Source organism: Taeniopygia guttata, chromosome 4, assembly GCF_048771995.1.
Source record: "Taeniopygia guttata chromosome 4, bTaeGut7.mat, whole genome shotgun sequence".
NCBI lineage: Eukaryota > Metazoa > Chordata > Aves > Passeriformes > Estrildidae > Taeniopygia > Taeniopygia guttata.
In genome coordinates, this window is record NC_133028.1 from 32,794,272 (window position 1) to 32,822,192 (window position 27,921).

At 35.7% G+C, this 27,921-nt stretch overlaps 1 protein-coding gene across 44 annotated transcripts in view; it reads right to left on the minus strand.

The window, feature by feature from the left end:
* TENM3 (teneurin transmembrane protein 3) overlaps nt 1-27,921 on the minus strand; it is a 1,292,556-nt gene that overhangs the window by 365,099 nt on the left and 899,536 nt on the right. For 31 of the 44 annotated variants that reach the window (XM_072927751.1, XM_041715523.2, XM_072927766.1 and 28 more), the window contains one exon: nt 3,899-3,972. The exons of the other annotated variants lie outside the window; for them this stretch is intronic. The gene's annotated coding sequence lies outside the window, so the exon portion shown is untranslated. The remainder of the gene's footprint in view (nt 1-3,898; nt 3,973-27,921) is intronic. 44 annotated transcript variants of the gene reach the window in all.

Here is a 27,921-nt window from a genome sequence, read left to right on the forward strand (position 1 = left end):
AATCTCTTCAATGCTTAAAATTTTCTCCAAAATCTTTTTCCATGCAAGCAAGGGAAAACAAAGGAATTAAAACATTTTATGGAATATTTCAGTAAAGGCCAAAACCATGTATTTCTTAATTTTTGTACTCTCACACTTTTTGTTACATTCTCAGCAAATACAGCAGATCTCAGCAAGATATTTAACAAAGCTAAAAGACAACCTGATTGAAGTTTTGAGAACAAAAGCAGGCTGAAAACATGTTCTACTTTGTATTAAAAATATTCATGCCTTCATTGTCTTATGCATTGCACACTAAATTTAAAAAAAATTAAGATACATAAAATTATCATTATGTATTTCTAAATTTTTTTAAAATTAAAAATAGCTGATTTAATTTTCATCTGTTTAATGAATCCCATCAGATATTCATACATTCTTTATCATTCAGTTTGGTTACCAATCAGTTATGCTTGAGAACAACAAGGACAAAAAGCAAGCAGGATCAGGAGTACAGTTAGATTTCCTTACACTAACAACTATCATAAATTATTTACTGAACTTCAAAGCTTTGAAACTGGTGATGAATATGGTAGGAAAAAATAAGATGCGTCAATTATTAATTACATATGTTTTACAGTATAACATGAAGAAAATAATAAAAATGCATTGCACTCATTTTACTAAAGTTTACTGTATCCATTCAGAGATTATGCAAAAATTATTTGGTAACTTTGTAATAAAAAGACATGGAAAAAAACTGACAAGTTAAGAAAAAAAGGGATTAAATCCATACTTTGCAGTAAGAAACATACATTTGTATATGCAACACATTACTCAGGACTGGGGAAAATGAAGTCCTGAATGAAAACAAACTACTTATGTAAGCCAACTCAAGTAATAAAACATTTAAAACCTAGAATACAACTGATAGCTGAAATAAATTCAATTCCAAACCAGACAGATCAAAGAATTAACATGTCAGTCCCTCTACACAAAGCAGGAACCAAACCAGTCATTAAAGGTCCAAATTTTCTAGTGATTGGAAGTAAATCTGGGATGCCCAACTGTATGGCTGTGTGGCAGATAGCTGCTGGTTTTTATGTGCCTTAGGTCAGATGTGGTAAACTTCACACTTCTAACCAGTGCTGTTTGTAATAGATTGGATGAAACACGTTTACAAAAGAATCAATAAATGTAAAGACTGGAAAGAATTAGAGAGGCTTGCAGGCTTGTACCTATTGTCTGGGGGAATTAGATGTCAGTTTGAGCACTATAACTCCAACAAAGGTTTCCTAGTTTTAATTTACTAGAACACATAATGGGCCATGTAGAAGCTGGGAAAGACTCATCTGTCTGAATATACTACTTAACAAACAGTTTAATTAATGTTACAAACATTATTATAGTCTGGCATACTCCTCTTTTGCTCATTCACTCCTATTTTGCAATCTTATCTTCAAAGGGCATTTCTTTGTGAGGCTGTTCCACTAACTCTCAGAAGCAAGAAACAATGCAACATGCTCAAAACATGGATCTAAATAAATTGCAATACACAGGAATGCTAAAAGCTATATAAATAACTAGAGATACACACCCTTCTAGTGTGTCTCACACAGCATATAAATTTGCATAATTTAAGGACTTCTACTGGTTAGCTATACTATATCCTAAATACATATCTTAAGAAAAATTTCCATTTGTAAACTATTGTATAAAACTAATGTATAAAATAAGACCAGTAAATAACTGTTGGCCACAGTGAAAAGGAAAAAAAAAAATTTAAAAACCAAACCCAACCCAAAACACCACCACTAGGATTTTCTAAAAATTTCAAAAAGACTGGTTGAAGTCAGAAAATATAGCTCAAGTCTGTTTCACAAATTATCTTTCCTGAGGTTGTTCAATTCTTCAACTACTTCTTGTGAAACACATGATCCATACACTTTTTCAATTAAATATTTCACAATTACCAGATTTTCATACGTCAGCTCAATCTGACTTTAGTTCAAATGTGCAACCTAAATAAAAAAGACACAAGTTTTGTATTCCAATAAAATGAATAAGACATAAGGTATAGTTTAACACCATGCTGAACTTCAAGGGTTACCTTTGACATTCACAATTTTCTCACATATATCATTTTATCTGATATATAACGTAGAAAACCAGGACACAAAGATGAGAAAACCATCCATAAGCTTCTCCAAATAAACCATATGGTCTAGTGTTCCAACAGACAAAATGAAATTTTAAACACAATAGGATTGTTTAATGCCATATTCCACTGGGTGAAATTGGATTCAGAAGGTTGATTTCTCCATCCCAGGTTCCCTCTTCAAACCACAAACTGTTCATGTGCAGCTGATAAGTACAGTATCTCTGAAACTCCCTTTATAACCCAGTGCATACATTGAAACAATCACTGGAGTGCATTTCTTCCCAGGGAAATGAGCAAAGAACCCAATTTCTGAAGACAGAAATGTATTCTATCACAGGGTTTTGAATAACAAGTTATTGAGTTCTTGTTCTATCATGATGGGAAAGTTTCACTTGGGACTTTTTAGTTCATTTGACAAGAAGTTGTTATGACTGTAAAGGCAAAGGTATACATATATCTACATTCCAAAGAATGTCCTTGTTACCAATAAAGACTTTGTAGATATTCCTAAACCCAGACAAAGAAAAGCATAATGTGTATTCATTTTTATGTATTAAATATTTGCATGTTCAGATATAAGATGTGTCACTGCATGCTGGTGGATTTGGTTTCCATCCTGTCAGCAACAACCTGTGTGGTTGATGCACTCACTTGTGCTCAGCTAGTACAAAGTACTGCTTCACTACATCTACAGCAACACATGTTTGGCATCATGCTTTCTTCTCACTTAAATCTACTTTAACAACTTGAGAGCCTTGTCACTTGGACAGCCAAGGTCATGATTTTTGAAGAAGGTTCACTGCAGGCAAATCCCAAGGGGATATATGAGTGTCTCTTTGCCCAGTCACATCAAAAGAAAGTTTTAAAAAGGGTTAATTGACACTTTAAAATAGAAAGGAACTGCATTCCACAACAGACGCTCCTGTTTATGCTCCTTAAGGCTGTTCATTGTAGAAATCTAGTAGACAGAAATTGGAATGAAAAGCTCAAAACCAGCTAGTCCTAGAAAAAGTTGCCTCAGAAAAAGAGAACATATGATTAACCTTTTTGTATATCCTTAGCCTAGTAAGTTATACCATTCCACAGTGCAGTAACATATTACGCAGTTCCTTCTCTAAAATCTCACTAAAATGTATATTTCAGTATATTCCTTCATTTCTAGAATAACACAAAATTAAGTAAGTAAAATGTTAAAAAACAAAATCAATACTTCTCTTGATAAGCCCCTACCTTCCCCAGTAAGGGGAGAGTTACTACCACCCTTCTATAATTGATGAGTGCCCAGTTTTTAAAACTAAGGTACAGGGGCTGGCACTCCAGTATTTTGAAAACAGGCGAAACCCATCTTTAATCAATAAAGTTTTTTTCACAGAGAGAAACATCAGGGAAATACTGTACTTGCAAAAGTTGTGACTGACCTTGCCTCAACAGAAAACTAGATTCCCAGATATGCATTCCTATAAAATCCACTATCATTGAAGTTATATAACTGAACAAATAGTTAAAGTACATTTTCTGCTGCTAGTGGGAGAGGGAAGAAATACCTATTTAAAATACTTGCCAACTAGAGGATGATGCACTCCAGTGGGTGAAGTAATATTGGTAAAAGATAACCACAAATATTTCTGATTATGGACATCCATAGAAACAGGCAATACATGATAATGCCAGGTTTCTTACACACTATTCTTATTTTTCCAGTTTCCTTTCACTTCCCTTCCAATACAATATCAAACAACACACTTAATGACAGCTTACCTCTAAAGTTAAAGAAATAGTTGCCTGATTGTTGCCAATGTCTCACAGACTTTCTTTCACCTTGCAATAGACTCCTATGGAAAATGGAAAGCCAATTATTGAAGCAGAATCAACCAGAAGTGTGCTCTTTCTCACTAACACAAAATTACAATCAGACTACATTTTTTTAACTATTTCAGTGTAAGAAGTGTTCCCCTCTATGAGGAGAAGAAAGCAGTCCAGCAAGAGCTGCAGGATGAAAGCAGCTTCTTTGGTTTGTGCTCAGGTTCAGGAAGACAGGAAAATGATTCAGTGGACAGCAACAGAAAGATGAAGCAGTCTATTCCTACTTGCTAGTTCATCCAAAACCAGGAAAGTATGTACCACAGGGATGGGCAAACGCCTGCACAGGATGCTCAGAGAGGTCACAGGGTCTCCTTCCTGCCAGGATTCAAGACTCAGCCTGGACACAGCATGGAGAAACCCAACCTAACCAAGCCTGCTTGGAGCTGATCTAGGAGATGAATGAGGAAACCTCTGGAGGTCCCTGCAAGCCTAAATGATTATTCATATACAATCAGAGAATAATTTTTAACCAATTATTTTTCTAGTTGTACAACCTCTTCATTGAAGCACACTTTACTCCTGCCAGAGCAAGTAGCCTGAAGAATACGGCAGCCTTCATGATCCATGGAAGATTAATAAGGGACTGGCACAGAGCAGAAATAAGACATTTTGGAATTTTTTGATACCAACATCCAGAGAGGTAACAGGCTTCAAGACAACTGTGGTATGTTGTTTTTTGGGTTTTTTTGTGATGTAACAATTATTTCTCATTTAATTTTTAATTAGAAGAGAAATCATTTTTGTTCTGTCCCATTCTCCGGGAAATTTCCAAGCTAGCATAAAAGCAGATTGATTGCTTTGTCTAATTATAAATGTTAGGGTGTCATTAAGTACCACTCTTGGTACATATGGAAAATATGTAATGTTTTACATATGGAATGTTGTACATATGGAATATCTATAATGTTATACATATGGAATGTTTCCATATTTTAGGTTCCCCTGTGAATTTTTTTTTTCTTGCCTCCTGTATGACTCTCTATGTAGCATGTAGTCCTGCTGCAAACCTTTATTCACGAGTAGATTTTCTATCAATATATTTCCACTGTTCATCTAGACTACAAAGACACAGCAAAAGAAACATACATCTAGGAGACAATACCTTAAATTTAGCACTAACATGACAAATTTTTCTTTCCACAAAATTAAACCTGTCAGTCCACATCTGTTCATGAAGAAGGAAACAACTCAGTATTCCAGCAACTTCTATTCCAGCAACCCTTCAAAACAAAAGTCTAGGCTTACTATACTCATCTCCAGTACAGGAATCATTAACATAAACTATCTCTTGATTCATGAGCATCACAGCAGGCAAGACATTACTTTCTCCCATTCTGCACTTGCAGTTGATTTTTCCATGTTTATGCTGTTTGGATAGACAAGTAGTAGGGCCCATTCAGCTGCAAACCCCTTCAGAAGCACACCTGACACTGCTTCAGATTAAATAATTACTGCAAGTACCAGTGTGGGATACTCGGTGCACAGAAATCCATAAGAACATACTGCTGTTAGGACATTAATATAGTTTAGCCCATTTGAGAGATTTTTGAATGCTGCCCAAGCCATTTATCATACTACATATGGTACTGGTACAGCTAATCAATAGTATTTGTAACTTAGCAAGACTGAAAAGGCAAATCTACAGTCCAGAACAACAAACATGGCTTGCTTATGCACACTTAATTATGAAGGATGAAAAAAAAAAAATTTTTTTTTGCTCATGATGCATTAACAAATTATTCTGTGTATTCTGTTTGTTAAATGTCATGCAGCTCACATAGCATTAACTAATGCAATCCTCATCTGAATTGATATCATTTATATAAGACAAGTACCATACTTCATAAACGCCTAGCTAAAATTTTAGAGCATTTTCTTGACCCAAATGGCACATTCTAATTTTGTCAATTCCATATATTAAAAAAAGGGAAGCAAATTAAGACAAATTAGCAGGGGAAAAAAAGCAATCTCAGAATGTTCAGGTAGCTTCTGTGCTGTAGAAACCACATATACACATGCCAGATTTTCTTTAATTATTTTTCTCCTAACTATACAGTTGAACCAGGTAAGAGATCCTATGTTGATAGCTGTCTTAAGGAGTCAAGTTCAACTCTTGACACAAAATACAACATGCTAGGATATTTAGCAAAATTCAATTATATTATAAAACATTTTAGCTAACAAAGATATTATTTTTCCCCGTTTCTGTTCCCATCTTACAGCTTATCAGTATTTTAAGGAGTCAAAGAGACTGTCCTTATTTTACTGTTTTCCAAAATCTAAAGACAGTTACTTAATGAGCAAAAACATTTGCCTGCAACCCAGTGATCCTCACATCCCAAGACCCCTTCAGATCAAGTAGTTCTGTCAGGAGCCTGAAAATGACTTTTTTTAGTGGTTATCATATTTTCTGATTTGCAACTTATCACTGTTTATTTTTCCACCACCAGAAAACACCCAAACCTTGGGTCTTATCTATCAGTCCTACTGTGTAATTTACTGCCAGAAAGATAAAACCACGTAGTTGATCTGCTCACATCTCCAGCTCAGAGCTACAGTTCCTTATCACACAGCTTTATACAGCTTAAAGACTTGATGTATACAAGAGCAGTAGCCCAAACCAATTACCGTGATATCAACTACTAGATTTTTCTACCTAAGAATTCCAAAGCCACTCCTCATCTTGGATACTGGTTACTCTATGTTCCAGCTCAGCCACAGAAAAGGATATTTCTTAGTTCTCCTGATCTCTGTTTTCAGGAACAGATTTCTGGGAGGCCATGTGAGAGTATGTGAAGCTTGGGGTTTGGAGTTTTTTTTCATTTGCTTGGGTATTGTGGTTTTTTGCTGGGTTTTTCGTTGGGGGAGAGGTAGGTGTGGGATTTTTTCAATTTTTTTTTTTATTGTTTTGTTTCTATTTAAAATCTTTTCCTTTACAGATAAAAATAATTGTTTAAGCATGGCTATAGTTTTTCCATCCCATATCAATACCTTTTAATCTCTTACACTATTATTTGTAATTTGTAATCTAATTTTTCCTATATATGGCTATTTTTCATCTCTGGGGTATATTTCAGTGAATATTTCTTTTCCCTCAGTATACCTGCTCTAACAATGCATCAAAAAGGAGAAATCTAAAAGTAGCTATCTAACATACACATACTTATTGGAAGTTGGTTTAAGCTTAGTGTGTTATTTTAGAAGGTTAATACTGACTGCGATCAAACACAAAAGGTATTTGTATTTCCACTTACTAAAATAAAGCATCAATAAGAAGCAAATTAAAGACAAATTTCTGATTGCAAGGACTGAGATATAAAACATAAAGCTACATAAACTACATTCAAAACAGCAAACAACTAATTTCTACTCAATTTATGGAACTGTGCTATATACATCGCACTGTTATTCAACAGAGGGCATTCTGCTGATCAGATAGTATGCGGACATGAGCTCCATCTTAGCCTTAAATTTATATTCAAAGGAGCAAAATAAAGACCACGTAACCAAACTTTTTAAAAAATTGTCATTGCAAATATATACTCCTGAAGGAATTCTTGATATCGTAGGGATAACACTGAACACACACACAGAGCAGATTTATCTTCCACAAGCATCAGAGCATTTGACCAGGACTGGGACCATTCCTTTTTCATAAATGGAAAAACCAGTATGAAAAGTTATTTTCATAAACTCAGCAGCAGGCATGAAAATAATCAAAGTCCATAATTACAATACTTTTACCATATTCTACTGAGAAAAATGTAATATCTTTAAATGCTAATTGTTTCATTTTTAATATTTATAAAGATTTCAGTTGAACTGTGCTTAATTTTACCCAAATAATTAGTAAACACTGAATGAGTTGATATTTGACATTCCTTTCTATGCACCTCAAAACGAAGAATGTGCTACATGTAAGAAATACAATACCCTGAAATTGCCCAGTCTGCTTTTCAAAATATGGAACACTTAAACAGAATTAGTTTTATATAAACCTAACATCACCCATCTCTACCTGAAACGCCTAACATCTGTTACCAGTTCAGTGAAAGTACTGAATAAAGAAGCTGCCCAGTATATCTTGGAATATATTTCTATCACAATTGAAAATTAAAATTGGAAATAATGTTTATTTACATCATTAATATTCTAGTCTTGATTTTTTCCTTATTCATAATTTTTTCTTTTAAAGTGTCTTAGAATGTTTTTGAACACTGGTTCATTCTGTTGGTTCTCTTTGATATCTATATATTTGGAATTTCATACCCAGAGTTTTTCCAGAGTATCCCAAATTAATTGACACATTTTATTTCTAAGTCACCTACTTGCCAAAGAAACATGACTACCTCACATTACCTAACTACGTAGTAGCAACATGTTGGGCTAGACACCAATTATTCTAATTATCTTAGAGTTTACAGCTCAGACAGATTACTAACTCCTGAACAAATCTCCTGTTTTCGTGCAGCAGTACATACTGAAAACATTGCTGTTTTTAAAAGATAAGCCATACTGAATATTTTTGTACATTTGCCACAGGCAAACAGTATTTTCTTCTGGACAATTTGATCTTACACCATAAATTGTACGCACAGCACGTTTCACTCACAGATCAGTTCGGTAAACAGAAGCAGAAAATTTTCTGAAAGGGAAGGATTTTGCTTTAAGATCTTCCACATCATCATTTTTTCGCCTACTTGGTCAGAGAAAACAACTGGACACTTACAGCATATGACATATTTCATTGTTCTCCTCCTTTTGAAGGGCACAGAGCTGTCAGACCGTGGGGAAGAGCAATAATGGATTTGTAACCAAGAAGTACTTTGTCTTTGGGAGACCACTCAGAAAACATTAACTACACAGCAATGGCTACGGGGTCTTTACTGTCTCAGTAAAATTGAAAGTATTTTTGCTATCTGTGACTTCACTCAAACTACGACCCTTATGATCAGAAAGTCAGAACCACCCACGAGACTCAGTAGCTTTGGTCAGATTCATGATACGGCGTCTACAGTGGATCACTGCAAGGGTGGAAAACACTTTCTGGTCAAAAACTCAAGTGCTTGTGGACTGTGCTGTTTATTCTGCTGTATCATCAATTTAAACCTTATTACCTTCAATTAACAGCTGAAAATTACTACATACATATATACATACGCACATACATTAATATGAACGTACTGTGTGGCTGAAGCAACTACTTGGCTAAAGTAACCATTTAAACAATGTCACCAAATTAAACAAATCATTTGGCATGTGCTTTGGTTTCATTTTTAAACCTTTTAGTATTCACTTCCATGAAAGAAATGAAAGTAGGTTTTTACAGAATACATAAAGGATAACAAAAAAAAAGTGCACACAGCAGTCTGCTTTATTCCATGCAAGTGGCTAATCTTCGGTACAAAAGCACCGTTGAGATGTTAATCAATTCAGATACACAGCTTTACAATAAGAACAAAAACTAAAATTAAAAGAATAGTGAACAGAAGAGTTTAAGAACTGGAAACTGATAAAAAGCTCTTATAGCCAGATATTCCACAGTCTAAGCTGCAAACCTGCCTTAGTTACCTACAACCACATGTGATTATTAGCATTGTGAAATTCTGTATATAGAAAATAGAGCAGAAATATCTTGATGTATAGCACTGCTAAATACACCAAAATTAAGCACTGACAGAAAATCCTGAGATGGCACAAGAGAGTTTTTTTAATAACATAAAAAATACTATGAATAATGGTATTATTTGTATAAAGTTAGGCATTCTATAGATAATAAAAATAAGTCTGTTTGTTCTAAAACAACTTCGAAGGAATATAACAAAGGCACCTCTTTGACCCCCAGAAAAATATACCACCATGCATAGAAACAATTTTACCCCCCAGTCCCTCTACGAAATAAACAAAAAATAAGCAACACACTCAGACACTAAACAACCTGTCACAAAGAATTTTAGTCTCTTCAAAAAGCTCTCTAAAAATCTTGCCTAGCAAAGGTAAACAGTAAAAAGGTGAAGCTAAGCATTACTCTCATATCACTCAACACTCTCTATTCCAAACCAAGGACCTCATATTTCTTCACTCGATATTTTTTCTGGTCCCTTCTTGTGTCCTCTCACCTGCTCCTGCACAAACCTTGTTTGAGAGCTGAGCTCTTTTGTCATGCATGGCTGTGATTCTAAAGGACCACAGGCTGAAACAGGGGATATCAAGTATTTTCCTCCTACTAGCTGTTCAAATCTTTTCAGCTGTAAGGGCTTGATAACCAACATGTACTTCCACTACAACTGAAAAGAAAAAAAAATTTAACTGAAAGTAAAATAAAGCCCAGACTTGTGCAGCAGAGAGAAAAATCCAGCTATTTTTTGCTAAGTGAGTCATCCATTAGATTTAGTTTTTACTCTGAGATCAATACTACACATAAACTCAGCCCATGCAAAACAAGAGACAGATAATTATTCCATTGTTTCAAAAGAACATTTAACACGGCTAACCAATTCTGTATTTCAAAATTTCACTTCTTGAAGGCAGTTTTCCACTCTCTTGCAATACTGTATCACTGTTTCGTTGATATTTAAAATATGCAGTCTATTGCCAGCATAATGATTTTTTTTTCAAGTCAGAATGTGTGCGGCAGATGCTGAAATATCTATTTCTTATATTTCATCCTTCAAAAACCAGATTGACCTCAAGTTTCTACTCGGGTACCATGACTTCTGGCTTCACCCATCCCTTGGTATTTGCTATACCATGTCAACACCAGCCAAGAAAAACAGTAACAACCCAACCTCCTCAGGCTTGGCTTCTAGGATTTCTTTATTAGGAAGTTCCATACGTTTACTTCATCTCAAAATACTTATTCTCAGGACAATATAAGCTCAATTTTCTTCCACTATCATATTGTTGAGTCTGCTCTTGATACAGACTGGCACTTTTTCGGTTCCCAAGTATCCCTAGGACCTTCCTGTCTTACCCAAAACACAACAAAAATCTCCTCCATAAGCAGGCTTAAGAAAATGTCAAAACTGACAGTATGACTCAAAGATTTTAAAAAAATGGGTAGAGGGAGGAAGTTTTCATGCCTTATTAATACATATTATAAAAACCCTCTTGTAATTACTGAGTTTTGTGCAGCACAAAAGAAGAATTAAATATTGTTACACAGTCTGCTAAGCAATTTTTATATCACCAAAACCGCAACATGCTACAATAAATTTTATTTGAAGACAATTTTTTTTGACAGATAAGAAGTTAATGCAGAACATTTTGAATGTTACTAATTTAAATCCAATACATCACAAAACCTACCTTTTATCAAGAATTCATACTTTGGGAACAAAATTGGTTTTACAGATTGAAACACAACCACTTAAAATGTTTAAAGTTGTATACTTCATTTGTGCACATTTCAGCCCTTTGAAATAGATAATTTTGGTACTGCAGTCCTAACTGGCTGTTGTCAGTTCTATATATAAGCTTCCTGCTTACAATGCATATATGTCCTTTCAAGTGTTTAAACTGGGGATCCTGCTTTACAGTACTCACACTTAAAATTGTTTCATGATTCCCAATATTAGATTGTGCTAACATGTTAAGAAAAAAAGAAAAAAAGAGAAACAACAACAAAAAAAACCTCTGAAAAACCCCACACACAGAACAAAAAAATCCCCAGAAAATAGAATACTTTAATAGCCCTTTCCTTTATTATTTCTATATTGCATTACATATAAAGACAAAAACCCCATCATCTCTTAAACTTTACATGCCAGATAATCAAGCAATAATAAACAAAATTAATTCGTTCTGAGCTTTAAGATACTTCTGTCAAATCCCAAATATTTAGAGAGGTCTGATTTCTGTTAGATGTGATCCTTTCAACTAAACTCAAATTACAAACTACTTGGTCAAACATTTATTTTTTTAGTCACAAGGGTCCTTCTCTTGAGGTTCTGACTGAAGACTCCATGAAATCAGGCTAAAGGTAGCTAGGAATCTGCCAGATGAGCAACAAAAACTTTCCCTTCTCAAATATCAATGATCCATTTATTATTAGCTTTTCCCTCCTTTTCACCTTTAGTCAAAACGGTTTATCATTTTCTTTCTGATCGATACATTTTAAATGACCAAACTTTTGTCCAAGTCCTTTCCCTCAGGCTAATCTTCACAAGTCCAACCTTTCCTTGAACACTCTACAGCAGTTATTTTCACCTAATTGAACTCAGAAATGTTTCGTTTTAACTACAATACACATTAGTGAAATACAATGAAAAAGCTCATCTCTTTAAAGTTCATTTTGAAACCAGGACTGTGATGTGTTTCAGCAGCAGCAAAATATGGTTGCACAACTAAATTGCCAGGTGTAATAAACTAAGTCCATTTTTTTGGTCAGTTATTGTCTAAGTTTTCTGAAATGACACTGACCATGTTCTCAGGACCCACCTTCTGCTAACACACTATCAGCTACCTGTACTTGGCTTTTTATTTCAGAGAAGGTTCGCAAACCAAGATGTATCAGATAAGCTTCAACCAGCCTATTCAGGAAAGGAAAAAGTTGCAGAAATGATAGGAAGAGTAAAGTGTCACTGTATTATATAAAACACTGTGGGTCATAACTAATTCTCATGACAGATGGTGACATTGTGATTGGCAGGTGGCAGTGAAATAGGGCCTCAGCGTTAACAGAAGGTAATGGGAAACTTCACAGAACATTTGTGCTGAAGATGCTGGCCAAAGCTGGTGTAAAGCCATCACCATCATGCACTGGAAAACTTCCACCCCAGTGCATGCCAATAGCTCTAGACAACTCTTTTCAGAAGCCCCTGGCAAAGGGGAATTATTTGGACACACTAGGCCCTGACTACCCAAAGCATTGATACAACCAGCACTGAACTGTGGGCCAAGTGGCGTGCTTTGAAAGGCAAAGCAGCCCTCCTGCCTTGGACACAAGAGGTGCATCACCATCCAATCTTGATCTACATTATTATTTCAACTCTTGCGCTTGAAAAGATTCCTGCTTGCTTGCTAACTATAATGAAAATATTAAGCTGTTTATTTTGTAATTCAGACATTTTTGGTATTGACAGAACATTTTAAAGAGGAGGTAGCTCCTTCCTGAAGGGCTTTTTTTTTCCAGTAACTTTAAAATCTAGCAAAGAGCACAGAAATTTCTTTAGTATTTGCCTTTGAGATAATACTTTGAGATATCTTTGGCATGGTTAAACAAGAAAAAAAAAACATATCTACAGAATAACACCAAGGGCTTCAATATAGTCTATGCTTTCCACTCTACACCATGCTGAACCATAAATCAGTGAACAGCATGATGTCCTGTTATAACAATTCCCCTAATAAATATTTCTATTTCACAATATACACTGAGCTTTTATTCCAACCCACAAGTTATTTTTATTTCTGTTATTTCCTTGTCACTATTATACAACCTTTTAAGTATTGCTCTTAGTATTTACAACCTTCACACACACACACATTTAGAAACATTCATCTCTTTTCATAATCTATTTTGAGATTTGAAGTTTTTTCTTCTTAGTCTAACCATCTACTGTAAGAGAGAAACAAGACTCAATCTGTCACCAATTTCATGCAATTATCTTCCCCATATTAGACCTGGTTAGCCGTTAAATCTAATAATTTATATGCTCCCTTTTTTTTTGTTTAATTTTCAGTATAACTCCACTGTTTACATATTTCAGATTATACAATAAAATGTACATAAAAAATTTGTAGAACAAATAGTGTTCTTAAGTCGTTCCTAATGAGTCTCATTGAGTTTGTGCCAGGCACAAACAAAATCTTGGAATTCTAGAGAAAACATACCAAATGTTCCTGAATTTCATGGAAAAATCCTATAACTTACAAAATGAAAAAGATAATTCAGGGTCAAAAGAGAGCAACAGAAAACTGTGATTTGTGTGAATATGACTGAAATATCTATAAAATTAAAAACTGCAAGTCAAATACCTGTGTCAACAGGAAAATCTAGAAATGGTAATAAAAGTAATCACTATAATTTTTTAAGTCACTGAGGAACTATACACAATAGCATGGGATACTAAGACCAAGAATAATCTCATATCAAGAGTTTATTAATACATCACTCCAGTCTAAAGAAATATATAAAGATGTGAATTATTTACATAAAGTAGAGGGAACAACTATTTGGTCATCAGGGGAATCAAGATGTGATATATTGCGTAAGTACCAAGTACACATCTAAGTTCTGGATTCAAATTGTTCTGATCACTCAAATGATGTGTTTCCATGTAAAAAAAACAAAAAGTAGCAGAGAACAATACTGGAAAAATAATGCTGTTCTAATACATTCATAGTAAATCACATTATTCAAAGACACTTGTGATAAAAAGGTGTTTTAAAACATGTCTCTTTTACACGATCATTTGTATTTCCATAAAGGTCTGTACTTTGTTTATTCACTATTCAAGTGCTAATCAGGGAGGAGAACTTAGATATCACCTCTAGCAGAAAAAAAAAATCACTAATAATACTTCCTGTTTGGAAACTACAGTGTGAATATTTTGAACAGTCTAAGCAGGGCTCACTATTATCATAGCTCTTCCTTTCACTCCTAAGCTAGCCAGGTTCTCTGACCCACTTTCAACAAGATTGAGAAGGACTCTAGTAAAACACAATGCCAATTTGTAAAAGCTGACAATTGGAATAATCAGAAAAAGCCAAACCAACCAACCACACACACAAAAAATCTATAGTTTGATACGCTTGAAAAAGATAACAAGAAATTTGTTGAGATTTTGACATCAGTTGTTCTGAACTACACATAGAAAATGAGACCCAAAGTGTTTTCATTTAGTGGCAATGCTTTCAGAGTGAAAAGCTGGTATAACAGAATTTAATTGATGCAGAACAGGTAAGTCTGTTCTATATGCTGAAGGAAGTATTTTTAATTTAACAATGTATTTCATGCCACGTATACACAATGAAAGTTTCATCCTGGTATTAGATCTATACTCACACCCTTTAAGCAGGAACATATTTTTACAAATAAAAAATGCTCTTTCTTTAGTTCTTTCACACAAATATCAAAGACTTCTCCAACATTCCTCTGTGAATCAGAAATCCAAACCACCTCTGCAGTATTCCTCAGTTTTCATTGCAAGAAGGTGCAACACTTGAAGTTAAATTCAGTAAAATCCAGGACCATGCACTAGTGACCTGCTGAGGTTTGGGTTCAACTTGGCTGTACATTGCAAGTGGGTTTGACTGAGCAGGCCTTATGTAAATGAATGGACTTAAATAAAAGGCAGCCCTCATGTATTAATCCAAGGCCTGGGGTGTTTTCAGAGTAGGCTGGAGACAATCCCAGACACCTGGCTTTTGAAAGACCACCAAGGGAATATGCAAGGGGAGAAGGGGAGCGAAGGTCAGCAAAAGCAGCCTGAAATAAAATTTAACTAAATTCAAGCCTATTTGAAAGCATCTGGGTCAGCAGCCTTGAAAGTTTCTTTATAGCTATCAGATGCTGAAATATGCTTTTCTATCTTAAGGATACAAAATGCTTTCCAAAGCAATTCACATTACATGCTTCAGGATTCAGCAAGAAGCACTACCTGGAAACAAGATGTTTTTAACTATAGGCTCAGGACACATTTTGCCTTGGCAGCTTCAATGTTTACAGTCTCTCTGGAAAAGTGTCAAAAGCAACTGTGCCATTCAAATTGGGTAGATGCAAATCTAAAGAGTACAAACTTGGCTATCAGATGGAAAAGCTACTGCTCTATAATCATGAACAACCAGGGTTTTAAGCTAGGCTGGGAAAATGAGAAACATCAATATAATCAGCTATCCAATACTCTGTTTCATTCAACTGTCTGTTCTCTCTTCCCACACAACAGCCTAAAGTGGGTTCTCCAGAAACTGCCCATAAAGAAAAATTCAAGAGAAAATCAGTTCAATCTTATTCTTTCTTCTCTTTTTGACTATTTGCTGTCTTTGTAATTTTTTAAGGTGCTTTTCTTGGAACTCCAGTAAATAGGAGCAGATGGAACACTCATCTTTTCTTCCTTACATGATTTCCTTTTCCTCAGATTTATTATATTGTATCCTTATCTATATGTTTCTTCATGCTACCTCCCTTCCACAGAATTGATTTTCAGTTATTTTCCCCTTTTTGATAAAATCCTGGCTCCTTCTTTCTCCCTATCCTTTTGCTGTTATCCTCTCATTTAGCTTCCTACACATTCTCCATCTGATGCAGACATTTGCTTACCTGCCTGGTTCTGCCCTCTGGCAGCTCTGGGGAAGTGGCCAGTGGCCATCCCTGTCAGCTCGTCACCAACAAGCCATCAGCCCCCTGGCAGCTCCACATCCACCGCAGCATCTGCTGCCTCCCAAATTGCTGACCCAAAGCCAACAACTCCAAAACAAGAGACAGGATAAGTGAGAAGCTACTGTGAGGAGAGGCTGGTGATGGCAACAAAACGAAGCTTTCGGAAGCCTATCAGAGCGATCTGGTGCGCTGCCATCCATCAGCTCCTAGCCGGCCATGGGAAAAGGGTGCCACCTGCTGCCCACTCCACCCTCCTCTAGCGAGTAACTCAGCCCACTCTTCTGCCTTTTCTGGCCATCGAGCTCTAGAAGGTCACCTACTTTTCTACTATGAGTCCTCAAAACTTAACATATTCCTATAATCTCTTAATCTCATGCAAGTTTTAACAGACCTTGAAACATTTCCCAACTTATTAGACATTGAAAGGAGCAATAAAAATGCAAGTAATGTCCCAAACCCAACACATACACCCCAACAAGTTATCAAGTTGGAAATGTCCACTTCCCTTCTCCAACAGGGGGCCCATATAAATCAACTTGATACTTCTTGCTCAATATTTAACTATACAGCAGGCCAGGAGCCTCAAAGGATAGGACAAGAGGAAATAAGATCACTAGATCTTCACTCTAGAAAACCTGTTAAAAAAAATTAAGGATTTTCCCCACTACTTTGCTCTTAATCTCTGCTACACTACACCTGGGTAAACAGCTATTTTATTTCCCATGGTGCTGCTCAAAGCTACCCCAACACAAATGAAAGTAAAGACAGTTATACTCTGCTTCTTTGAGGTGGATATGTAATACTTTCTTGTCTGTACAGGATGCTTAAACTACATAAAATATAAGGATCATACTGAGTCTAAAGAAGAGTTTGTAGAATTGGTGGGGGTTTTTTGTTGTTGGGTTTGTTTTTGGTTTGGGTTTTTTTTTCTTTTTGGGGGGGTGTATGTGTATTTACAGTGAATAAAACCCTTAAAGGGAGTGCAACAACTGGCAGGAAGACCCTCTGAGGCTGTCTCTGAGTTGCAAAAAAGATACTTCCCTTCATATTTGCCCTTTCCATATTTAAAGCACCCAGCTGAAATTCAGCTTTATGAGATGTGAATGCTTTCTATTATTCTAGATTTTCACATCTCTGCTTTCCTTGTCAGTTCAGTGGCTGCATCCTAGAAAATGTGCACAGGCTCCAACAATTGGCAACTTTCATCTTCTGAAACTGTTTAGTACTAAATACAATATTCATATGTCTGGGTGAAACATAGTTAAAGGAACAAAAATAAAACCCTTCCTATTACTTATTGCAAAATGGAATTCATACTTCATTTGTCACATTGAATTGAATCACTTTTTATTTCAGGACTCCTTTCAATTTCAAGACAAAACATTTCCAAGTGTTTATTTGCACTTGGACTAGTTTTTGATGTAGAGCAGCTGGATACTTTGTGCCATTTCTATATCCTTCTTCTAACTACAGCATCTTGAGTGATAATGGGAATGTATTTGACTTGGTTTTATTATTAAATTTGGGTTGCAAATGAACTTCAACCCATTGATGCCTAAAGAGTGCTGTTTTAAAACAAGATTTAAAGTAGACTAGAAGCAAAAAATAAATACATATATACCACTATGCTATCAGGAAGATTATTTTTCCCTTTTGTTTTGATAATTCAAATATTTTTAGAATAGTTTCATTTGGGAAGGAAAAAAAAAGGCAAGCCACCAAGAAAAGTTGTATTTTCCATACTGTTAGCCTAGAGATTAACTTATTGTTTTTAGAGCTTACAACAGCCTTTCACTGAGGCCCAGTATAATGCTATATAACAAGTTGGCATGTGCAAATAAAATAATTTCAAGATGCTACAAAACTGTGTTCTGTTTTAAGCTTTTAATTCTGAATTATGCCCATATTCACACTTACACATACAGTACTGAGCTCTATAATTACATGATATCTGCATACATAAGCATTTATACACATATAATTATGTATGCATTAATACTACAACAAATACATACTTGTTCTTATAAGATACTTTAAAAACATGTGAGAATTTCAGTATGATTGCTCTGGGAAAAAAATCCACCAAAACAAAACTGAAACAGAATTAAGAACTGCACCCCAATCATTGTTGTAAAATAGCAACCCTAGAAGAGAAAGTGACAAGTTCAAGTTAGCAGGAATATCATATGAGTTAACAGAAATATCTACTTTTTTGAGTTTTATAAGGCAGGTAATTGGAAGAGCAGAGAAGTAACGGAAAATCCTATTCCTTAAAGATGAGGCAATTTTTTGCCAGGCTAAAGTACATATTCCTTTTAAAATTTTCTTCTAGTTATGAAGTCGTTTATCTCTCCGATCAGACCACAGAGTTTCAAAAAGACAAATATCATCAAGTAAAAGGCTGTTGACTGTTCAATTCCTTTAAAAATGCTATTCCCTATGCTCTGATTAGTCATAATTTCCTGACCTATAGGCTGATGAAATTATGAGCAGCTCAGAGAGAGCACTTTAATGGAGGAAATATATAAGAACCTTAAAATTAACAATACAGGTGAAATTTTATTTAGAAAAACATTACTAGCTAGCTAGACTGTAAACCACTGCTAGCAAAAAATACGCTGGTTAGGGTGGAAGTGCTTGCCACCACTCCATTGCAGTTAATAACATGCCAGACTCTGCATTATCTCTCGCTTTAATGCTGTTCCCATAAGGAAATCCATAGGAAGAGCTGTCAGAAGATTCCTTGGCAGGGCAACTTCTTTAGAAATGGCAGCCAATCACATCCAAAAGATGGAAGACACAAGATATTGTTCAAAAAGTACTCATTAATCATTATAATACTCTTTAATAGGCAGTAATATCTGTGTGTAAATTATGAAATTTAACATATGTATGTTTGTTAAAACTGAAGTACTACTATTTTCACACAAACAGTTCCCAGTTATCATACAAAAGCTAGACCTTTAAAATTAATTTTAAAATAAGAATTAAAAAAAGCTAAAAGTCAAACCAGCAAATACTAAGTTCACAAAAAAAAAGAGATCACTGTTTTTTTCCAAATCATATAGAAGTTGCAAGTCCCATATAAAGCATTTTTATATATATTCTAAATGCAATACATGACAAGCATCAGAGAAAACATTGCTTCAGTCACTTAAAGATTTATACAGTCTATAATATGGTTGACTAATAAGATTCTATTATAGATACTGATTGAATACTTCGAAGAGGGCTTCTTTTTTCTAGCTTGGAATAAGATCAAAATGCTTGCAGATTTCAGAATGGTATTAGACAGAATAATTATATGCTAAACTAATTACAACTAAAGCAAAACCTGACTTACAACTAATTAAATTTTATTGGATGAAAATAAAGCATAGTCCTTATTTAACACAGGGCACAGCCATAAATGTTTACAAACTCACCAGTCTGTGTATTTATTTCCAGGACAATGCCTAGATCACACTGACAAAGTTGGAATGTGTTACAATTTGGACACTGAATAGCTCACTTAATAAAGTAATTCATATACAAGAGAATAAAAATCAAATCAACATTCCTGAAATTGTTGCTTATATTGCTAAGAAGCAAGTCTAAATGAGAAATTCTCCATTAACATCCTATTTCATTTTCATGTAGTTCTTCACTGCAGTTTTACAACATGGATCAGGTTTAAATTTCAGAAGTAGATAAGTAACTTACGAGCTTAAGTTCAATTATCAAGGCTTAGAGCTAGATCCTTTTAAAAAGCCTATTCAGACCCATAAAAATGCTGACAGGCAGCTTCCACTGAATATGAAGGTAAGATATTTCAGTCTGAAATCCCATTATTGAAAGAGCTACTATATGGCAACAGTATTTTTAACTTTAGCAGAACATTAGCATGCTTGTACAAGCCTAAGTAAATAATCAATGCTTTAGCACAACAGAGCAAAGCAAGAGGATGTAGACATGAAGAAGGAAGGGTGAATATAATCTCAAAGAGCAGAGAAAGCAGAGTTTGAAAGAACCAGCTGAAACCACCAGACACCAAAGTTAAGCAGGAACAGACTATACCTTTCTTCTGGTTTCACTGACCCTTTCCAGAATGCTGAAAACTGATTTTACTATTACCAAGCTATTTCTGCTGAGTCCATACCTCTGCTAATTTTTTCCTGCCCTTTCCCCTTAGGACCCAAGGGCACAACCACCATATTATTGGCTCAGGTGCTTGTGGGTGTTTTCATAAAATCCTATAATTTTCAACAAATGTTGCATAATTCAGAGATCTTAACATAAAGATTTCATAAAACAATAATAAAAAAGCAGCAAATAGCCTTCAAAAAATAAAGATGATCTTAAAGGCTCAAAACCTAAATGCAAATTAAACTGTCATGTGTTCCATGTGTAAAATGGCTCAAACTGTCCACCCCTTGAAATCATGCATATCTATATTTTATTTATATAAATGTTCTAGTCCATGACAATTATAAAAGCATCTTGACTTGCCCCATCATGTAAAATGTCTCATCAGACTGCTCAAACAGAAGACAGAAGAGAATGGGTTAGCATTCAAGCAATTTTACAAACAACTTAATTAGCCCAGGTTTGCAAAAGATATTTCTAGTCTTCCCTTTTCTCTCCACACAGCTCATGCTGTAGGGCACTGTTTCTCCTCTCCACCAAGCCACCTGGACTTGCACATTATGCAAATCCAATGCCTTTGGAATCTTCTGACTCTCTGTTTATTTGAAAGTGACTAACAGGTTCAAAATTATCACGGGGGACTGATACACACATGGCATGACTGTGTAAACTGTTTCTTTAGAAAACTAAGCAAAAACCTTGAAAAAATTATTCCAATTAAAAGCAAATAATAAAGCACACAAATAAAGAAAAAAGGAGTAGATATTTGAAAAGCAAAATGTGATACAGAATGAAAAAAAAAACAAACAAAAGGAAGAATAGAGAAAAAAACAACAGACAAATATGAGATGAAAAGCAATCACATAAGTGCTTCAGTTACACCTATTCATTCTGCATGCATATGCTTCTCATGTTTTATCACATTTCACTGAAAAAACATGCTGGTTTTATCTGAGCAGAAGAAAGGCATCTAACTATTGAATAAGCAGGGAAGTTAATAATGCAGATATTCTGAAACAATTTTATGCATCAATGCACTTGCATAACAATCTTTAAAATATAACCATGATCCCCTCCCTATTGAAGATTTTCATCAGCTTGGTACAACTTAACTTATTTGCAACAGCCAGAAACCACAAGGGGCTTGCTACCTTAACTTCAATTTCCTAAAAAATGTTTACTTTCTTCCAGATGGCAAGATTAAATTACATAAACACTGTCAGCAAGTTGAATCCTCAAATGTATTCATTTCCAACACAGAAGCTTCAAAACCATCTATAATTTTGTTACTGATGTTTGGAAACAGCTGTAGCTGACATGGCTGTGTGTTGTATATGTCAGCGTTAAAGGATTAAATATTCTTAACCCCCGATGGAACAAACCTGCTCTATTAACAAGAAACAGTGCAAGGTACATCTGAGACCAGTGCTACAATAGAAATGTCTTATTAGTTCACTGATAAACAAAAGAAGTCAAAGATAATGTATTTGGTCTTTCTCTGGAGAACTGCTAGGGAGAAGGCTGGGATTTCACATATACTGGTATTTTTAAATATCAAATGGTTTGTGGGACATTTAACTTACTCTCTAGCTACAAAAATATTTTTAGATAGCTTTATTTTTATCAATTTCTTAAAATATTTTTAAATAATGATTCTACAATCACAGAAAAGAAACCTTTATGTTTTAGTTTTGTGTGGGTTTATGTAAAAAGAGTTTATACAAATAATGTATCACCTTAGTAAATCCAAGTGTATACTTGTGAATGGTCTTCCTTGGGAAGAGTTCTTGATATGACTGAATGTCCCACATACGACTGAAATCAAAACTGTGCCGCTGTCTTCACCTAAGTCAGACAGGGCAAAGGCCAGCAATCAAGTGCAAAGTTGTGTACTTGAGTTTTCTTGTGACGGGGCTGAAGAATAGAGCAACAGCTTACAACCAGCAGGAAAAACCCCAAGCATTGTGCTAAAGCCAGGAAGGAAAGTACACACACTCCACACACTTTATCCTCCTGAGCACATATAAAAGTCTCAAAGCCCTGTTCTATACACATTTCTGTGCCTACTATTTCATGGCCTTTTCACATAAAGGTGAGTAGGAGAGAATGTTTGTAAGTAATGTTGCAGTTTCCTTGCCTACACTTGTTTAAAAGAATCTCTTTTATACAAAGCGCCGGATCCTAAATTGTCCACACCAATGGGAGGCTTCTCTCCAGCCTGAATGGAAGCAGAGTTAGGTGCCATTGCTGTGGGTAAAAAATGGAAAGCAGAAGAAAAAACTGCATACGAGCAAACATGATTTCTGGTACCTGATTGAAAATATTGTGAACCCTTGCAAAAGAATGAGATGATAAATTAGGGCTGCCCCAGAGAGTTCAGCACTTCAGCAGATCACACGGAGAGCTTGAAGTAATACCAGAGATATTTTCCCATTGCAGATAACACAGAATTTTTCTCTTAAATATTTCCTAAGGTACATTTTAAATTCAACATGTTTTTTCATTAGACTTTAATGTCTTCCCCTTTTCCCTTCATTTTCATCTCACATTTGGCTATTGCAAGAAAAGCTCTCCTGCTTGTCTTCTTTTACCCTCCACTAAATACTTCCAACCCCTTTCAAAGAGCTGCATGATAGGGAGGAGTAAGAGACTCATCTTTTTCCCCATTTGAACTCCACACGCATTGCCAATCCACCTAATTCCAAACCTAAATGAGATTTAAGATTTCATTTCCTCACTTTAACACATGGAAGATCTAGGCTGCTCCTTTTGTCCCATCAATTTAGGGTATGCCTTGGCAGCAGAGACGCTGAAAGCCGTATTCTGGGGCATCGAAATGAACATCGTCAGGAACAGACTGTTCCATCAATTTTGCTACCACTTTCCCACAGATGCAAGCTGTTCAGTGCCCTGCCATTGGGAAAAAGTTGTCCTGTGGCAAAATGCTATATACAGCATGATAAAAAAACCCATCTTTAAATTTTAGGGGTTTTTGCACATCTGAAATATCCCACCCCAGCTGTAATACATAGTAACAATTTGGAGGAAGAAACAGAAGAACAAAATGGTGGAACAGATATCTGTAAAATGATTCTTTTTTTCTTCTAAATGTTTACATACTTGCATGCTATATGAATAAGTAAAACATTTTCTTATTGACATAATACTCTAAAAAGAATAGGCTGGTGAATTACAAAGACTAGCTTTGTTTCTTTTCAAATCCAATCTATCCCTATATCTCATGTATTTCTGCAATCTAAGGTAAAAAATGATGTTTGCACAAAGTGTTTTGAAACAGAAAAATGTAGACTCTGCAGAAGGCACAGGCAACCTGATTTACAAAGAAAACAACATACAACATGACCCCTGTATCAAAGTTAGAACAGATGCACAATTGCAAGGTCACTCTCCCATCTCTGTTCAGACTAGGTCAGCTGTTGAAGACATATTACTCCAAGCACGCTTGCTGCTGTGACACAGACCTCACAGGCATGAGCCTACCTTCACACCAGACAGCTTAACTAAAATGTCTGTATTGCTTAGGAAGGACACAGCATCCTGCAATGACACCCCAACACCTACATACCTGTGCAATATCAATTTCAGCAGGCATAGAGTCTCACGGTCAGACTTTTGCTTTACCAGATCATCTAGCCAAACATCTCGATTCCTCAGCTCAGGAGGAAGTCTTTTGGTTTCACTAAAATCATGGGGACTGAGCTGCATCATTATGATTCACATGGATGTCAGCAGGTTCAATTATCTGGTCCTCAAATCTGGTGAAGTAAGTCTGCAAAGCCATCCAATATAATTGCTTGGCATCAGTACCAGAACAGTATGACTTCTCCTCCTGCCCACTGCATTGGTTAACCCCACACAGACTGAGCAAGCTTTAATCTCCATCCTGAACACACACACTCCTTGTGCAATAGCAGTTAGGAAGCCCAGCTCTTGGGAGTTCATTGTGCAGTGCGCAAAGCCCCTCTCTCTAGGCAAAGTCTAAAACAATAAATAATGACAACAGATAGACAGGATCACTAGATATCATATGTTTTCAAGGAAAAGGAATTACATTAAATATTTCAGTAAAGCTAAACACTAAAAAACTCACTAGTCAGACAGATGTTTTGTATACCACTTCAAAATAAGAAAGGCACACAGAAATCAGAAGGCTGCTGAAAATGACACTAAAAAGTGGAGAAAGTAATAAGGGTTTAAATCAAACTAGCACTGAGTCAGTGCCTACAAAAATTAAACTGGAAGAGCCACAAAATATTCTAGCCATCCTTATGGAGAAATCAAAGCCAGCCATCTCAGTCCACAAATTGTTAATGATGAGCTTACAGAAAAAAGAAAGGACATCTCTTAGAACCAAAATTCAATGCTTTCTTTTCTGGAGGACAATGGATTCATCATTCCAGGACCTTCTTAACAATGACCCGCAGACCAAGCAGTAGGCAAAGATGCAGTTCATGATTCACAGTTCACTACAGGCAAATGATTCTCTTTCCAAAGACAGCCTAAAAAAAAATCTTACTTCCCTAACCTTACTTTTCCAAGTTGATCCAAGGACATTGGATTAGGGGAAAGGTGATGGATGAAACATTCTCTCTTTTCAAGTAAACGGTCCTCAATCTCACGAAGTACAAGAGACTTTGGAGTCTAAATGTTTTACACACTAATTGAGTATGCTTGTTGCATTTCAGTCATCATCTGAGAATTTTCTAAACATACAATGAAAACATCACCTGATCAGAAATTCTCTAGAAATGCTCTCCCCTTTCGGAATAATAATCCTGTCTGGTGAGCTGCTTCCTCCACCCTGTGACTTTTTGACAGATGCACAGTACAGACCTGAAGGGGCCAAGCACTGCACACCATCTTCTTCCTGCTCCAGGACTGTTCAACCAAGAGCTCAGCCACCTCCATCCAGCCTCTTTCAACTCAGCCCAGCTCAGCTCACACTGTTTGAAAGCAGGTTAGTTAACATTAACTAGTCCAGTGCATAAACGGCTATGGGTAAAACACATTAGGTCTCAACAATACACCTCTAGACTGGAACACCTCTTAGCTTGGATTCACAAGACAAAACAGAAAAATGCCAGAATTATCATTGTCTAGTCTTCTTTTGTAAAGGTTATTCACACTAGTTTGTGGGTGAAACACACTATTCTATGTCATCATCTTTTCTTTCAATGCTCCCTTCTAGAGAAGTATGGTCAAGCTCCAAATACTGTCAGTATCATTATCTTTCAAATACTTCTTTTTCTTGATAATTACATCACCTCTGAGAAAACATCAAAATTCTCCTAAGTAGCAGCTATACATACAGAAGTAAGCTTGTAATCCAAAAAGGTAAGCCAAGTCATATAAGGTCTTTACCAAACTAGAGGATTTGGTAAAATATGTCCATATTGTTGTTAATGCATATTTTTATACTCTTGAGAAAATGGAATAAGATAATTTTCTACTCATTTTAACTGTGATCTATACAAATCTGTGAAGTCAACTATCTACTACCCAACTTAAAGGACATGAGCATCAGCGTCTAGATATAAAACATTTCTCCTCAATGACTTCTTCATCTTTGATTTATAGCTTTACAGGGTAAGGTGCAGCTAAGAAAAAAAAAGCAGCAAATCTATATTCACAAGGCATACTGTACACCAGTATGGGAATATTTTTGAGGCTGATTAATTTAAGGCCATGCCTGTGCTACCATGTACACTTTAGAACAATCACCATTTTCACTGATGGCAGCAGCAAGGAATTGATAGTATTAAAATGTGTGAGCAACTGAGCCTGTCACCTAAAATTATTAAAAATATGGGTAGTCAGCACCTTGTCTTTTCGTATACACCCAGCAAAGTTTTGCAAAGAAATTTAATCACACTGGAACTAGGAAGCAACAGTGGTGATGATTTTCAAATAGAAGGAATGGAGCAAAAATGTCTTTCCCTTTGAAACACAGCCATATTTGAGGACAGGAAACTCAAAACCACAGCTTGACACACTTCGCTTTATACAGAAGTATAGGCTTCCAGAAAACTGTCAGACAAATTAATGCACTGAGTCAAAATTAAGGGCAAGACAAAAAAAAAAGCCTATAAAGAAGATGAAGCATCCTCCATGCCACCTAAGGAGGAATCAAGTTATACGAAAGCTCTGCTCTTAAGTTCTTGTGGTCCTACAAGCAAATTGTCTTTCATTACCTGAGTACTCAGGTCTGTAAAAAAAGGGTAAACTCCACAGGTTTTGTGACACGTAACAAACTCCACTTGTAACTTCTATTCTTGATCAGCTGAAATGGTTTGGAGTATCAGTATCAACCTGCACTGACAGCAGTTCTGTTCTCACTGGGGGGACAAGCATGCAAGTGATTAAAGGGCAGGTTCAGGTACCCATGCACACAGAAGTAATCTGCTGAATTACATCAGAAACACTGTGCACTTACAGCATGAGAAATAAAGTTTTTTTTTAAATCTATTATATTTAATTTTGGAACTGTTTACTTTGCCACATGATTTTAATTTTATATTTCTTCCCTTTGTATGTGCAAAATTAGTCCCATGTGGACCACAATCTGACCCAAAGGCCAAACTGGTTTCTCTAGAGAAAAACAAGTCTAATCCAAAAAGGCACATGTGCCTTTAGCTTCAGATTTGAACTAGAAAAGTGGTAACAACCCTTATAAGCAGAAAGTAGTCATGTTTTTCCATCCTAGTTTTTCAGTATCTATGCATTCGTGTTGTAGATACATGTTTTAATACCATATAATCCTTTTTAAAAGTGCATTTCCAGCCCTCTTAGCAATTTCTTATTCCCAGCTTCAGCTACTAATTCCTTCCTCTTGCATGCCAGCTCTAGCAACTGTATTGTGGCACCAAGAGACACTTTGCAAATGAAGACTAACTCAAAAAAAAAAGGGAAAATTAAAATTAACTTCAGGGGGAAATAATATATATATATGCATGTATGTATATATCTATGTGTCTTTTTAAGATAGATACATTCTGGCTCAGCCCAAAGGCATACCAACTCTCATGTCAGCACCAGGAATGAAAGAAAAGGACACTACTTCTGGAAGATTAAAAGAAGCTGTTTTCCTATTCTCGGATGCATGCCCTAATCATCAGGCTGCAATGACACATCCCCTCTTCTTCACCCCCTTCTGATCCAATGAATCTGTTGTTCATGGGTAACAGAACAGTCCCAACAGCAAAAATAAAAGCATCAGCATCATAACCTATAGCTAAGTGATGATGACCTTCTCCAGGAAACTGAATTGTGCTGCCTCCAAACAGCAAGGCTGCACAAGGCATAACCATAAGTCCATCACAGAATGCAGAATTACCTGCTGTCACATCAGCTGGTTCTAAAGGGAAGGGTTAAAGTGTGAAAACCCCTATGATCCCTTTATATATCCATGTCTGGAAAGAGAAATGGGTGGGCAGAGGGAAAAGCTATATAA